Below are 3,202 nucleotides of genomic sequence, written 5' to 3' on the forward strand. Positions count from 1 at the left end.
CCCCATTAGCAAGCACTAGTATATTCTCCATTTCTATAATTTTCTTATTTCAAGGATATTGTACAAATAGAATCATATACTATGTAACATTTTAGGATTGGCTTTTTTCACTCAGCATAATTCTCTGGAATGTCATCTAAGTTGTTGTATGTACCCATAGTTCATTCTTTTTTGTTGTTGTTGAGTAGTATTTCATGGTATGGATGTTAAACAGTTTGTTTAACCATTTACCCATTGGAGGACATCTGGATTGTTTCTTCTAGGTTTTGGTTGTTATGAGTAAAGCTGCTATAAACGTTCATGTACAAGATTTTGTGTGAATGTATGTTCACTTCTCAGATAAATTGCTGAGTTGTATGGTAGTTACATGTATAGTTTTTAAAGAAACTGCCAAACTCTTTTCCAGAGTGGCTGTTCTATTGTATTAATATATTACCACCAGAAATGTATGAGTGACCTAGTTTCTCAGCATCCTCCCCAGCATCTGATGTTGTCATTATTTTTTATTTTAGCCACTTAAATAGGTGTGTAGTGATACCTCATTGTGGTTTTAATTTGCATTTTCCTAACAGCTCAGAATGTCGAGCATCTTTTCATGGGGCCTTTTAATTTATTGATCATTCCACTTTCCCTAAAGTGTTTACCTAGGTACAGCAAGATACATAGGGTACTGCACAGAATTTACCACCTGGATAGTAAAATATCAAAGCAGTATTACCTAGGATAATTCTAGACAACAAATTTACAGTGATCTGTGTGGTCTTTAAAGCTTGAGCTGTATCATTTGCTATTTGGGCTACATGCAGGGATCGATTGTAGAGCACTTCTTTTAGTTCTGGAACAACTAGTCATAACAGAAATTCTCATGCAAACTGGTAATATGTAGCGTTTTGGATGAGTTGGAAGACCTTATGACCAGACTCAAACTACAGGTAGTGTTTGAAAGCACAAGAAAGCTATCTGATTACCCAACAGTTATCCCACGAGGTATACATTGAGAGGACACAAAAGTGTTATGATTACAAATTAGTATTAGTTGCTATTTGAATGTAATTGGCCTGATTATGGAGGACAAGGCCTTGAGTTGAATTAAACAAATCACATAATAGGTTTGACATAGCTTTATAAAAATATAATTGATCTGTTGCTTCTATCATTAATTCCTTATTCCTTCCTGTCCCTGATACATCTTGGTTTCTTTTGAAGCTTTGGGAGAAATCAGAAACCAGCTAATTGTTAAGGCCTAGGGTCTAGTTAAGGCATACATGTATACTGGAGTTCATAGTATTCCTGTATTGATTATAAAAGGGAATGTGATTATTAATTTTGGGCTGAAGTATAGTACCATTTGTGTTTATCAGTTTGGCTGTATGATCCTTACCAGAGGAACCTAAGATAAGGTGATAAATTCTACAGTTAGAAAGATTGGTAGCCATTGTAATTGTTTGAGAAAGGCAAGTGGGAATTCAAAGGTGTGAGACATTATTAGAGTAATGTCCCCAAAGAATCACACTTCCCTGTGTCCATACCCTTGGAATAGTCTACTGCCCCTTCTCCCCATCTCCATTCAAAGCTTAGCCATACAACTTGCCTGAGGCACAGCAGAGCTGAATTTGGGGCATAGGAGCCAAATAGCTGACTGCTGCACATTGAAGCTCTCCAGAGGAACTGAGTGAAGGCCTAGAACTCAGTGGATTTGGATGAGATGCATGTTCAAGCTGAGCATTTTAATTGGCTCTAATGAAAAGACTCAGTGGGGCAGATCTTAGTGGGACCTCCAGAAAGAACTCAAAGACATCCATAATAATTAAAAGTATGGTTGGAAGTTTACTTATATGTGAGGAATATTAATCAATTGGTTGATTTCTTTGATCAAAAGCAAAGACAGTTTATAAAAGAGAAGGAAAAAGCAGGTAGTTTTGGAACAGCGAGATATTTCCCCACTCCCTCTTTGAGAACAGAGAAGTTATCAAGAGTAAGAAGCTATAAACAGCAGGTTTACAGGATCATTAAGGAAATTAATTTCAGGTATTTGTGGATTTTTCTGAGAAATCGTATGATTTTATGTGAAGAACATATATGATGTGCTAATTCTGTGTGATGACTCTCATTGTACTACCAGCTAAGTTATTTCTCTCATAATGTCTCACCAAGAACTGAGAAGAGAGCAGTTAAATAGGTCCTGGGGAATGCAGCAGATGTGTGAACCAGGTGCCAGGTTTTCACTAAATGAGGATTAGTAACCTGAATGTCTGAAAGACAGTAGAATCACCAGATAGCATAAGGCTTGAAACAGGAAAACGTTTTATACCTGCATGAAATAGTATTATCTGTAAGGAATAGAGGGTAGAGTGGAGGATGCTACTCCACTTCCTGACCTTGAGGTATTTAGGCTTTTGGAGAAGGAGCACCTTCACCTAAGGGATCTGTAAGGGAAGCAGCATATCCCCAGTGGTGAGCCAGGTCTCAGGGAAAGCAGAGAGTAGAAAGAATGTAAGGTTGTTTGTTAACCATGCATGGCGTTGGGAGTAGTGGAAAATGCTGGGAAGAAAGGGAACCGTGGAATGTTGGATTGGTGGAATGACTCATAGGACAGTAGAGATGACCATGGATGGTGACCAAGGATATCAAAGGTTTACTTGGTTTAAACGATCTCAACAGTCCCTGAGGGATGAGAGAGGTACTGTCAGGTAGGAATCAGCTTATCATGCAGATTTATGTTTAAGTAACGCTTCAAAAAGACGTGGGTTTGGCACTTTTTCTAAGACTTTTAAAAAGGGGAACTGTAACTAGCAGGAACATTTTTGTTTAAAACATAAATGTAAATATTAACATTTATTTCTGTTACTTGTACCTGGAATTTTAATTTTCTTCTTCTGAACATTCCTTATGTGTTTATATATTAGTTATTAATTTCATGTGTGCATTTGAAAAATCATTACCTGATCTTTTTACTATAATATGGTTTAGATAATATATAGGTAAATACATGAGTGATTCTATATTTAAGAATTTTATTATTACTTTTTTCTAGCAAGGGTGCTTTACTGAAGAATTTCAGGTGTTGAATAAAAACATAGTAAGAACTTTACTGAAACTTCCTAAGTTTTGTGCACATGTAATATTTTCTTAACAGTTCATGTAACTTTAATATTGTTTGTAGCCTACATCTTTTTATTCTTTTTGTTATCCTACCAGTCAC

General features: G+C 36.3%; 1 protein-coding gene across 1 annotated transcript in view; it reads left to right on the forward strand.

The window, feature by feature from the left end:
• Positions 1 to 3,202, forward strand: part of ALS2CR11 (amyotrophic lateral sclerosis 2 (juvenile) chromosome region, candidate 11) — a 230,230-nt gene that overhangs the window by 46,466 nt on the left and 180,562 nt on the right. The gene's annotated exons all lie outside the window — the stretch shown is intronic.

The sequence above is a fragment of the Propithecus coquereli genome, unplaced genomic scaffold (assembly GCF_000956105.1).
Source record: "Propithecus coquereli isolate 6110/MARCELLA unplaced genomic scaffold, Pcoq_1.0 Scaffold113, whole genome shotgun sequence".
Classification (NCBI taxonomy): domain Eukaryota; kingdom Metazoa; phylum Chordata; class Mammalia; order Primates; family Indriidae; genus Propithecus; species Propithecus coquereli.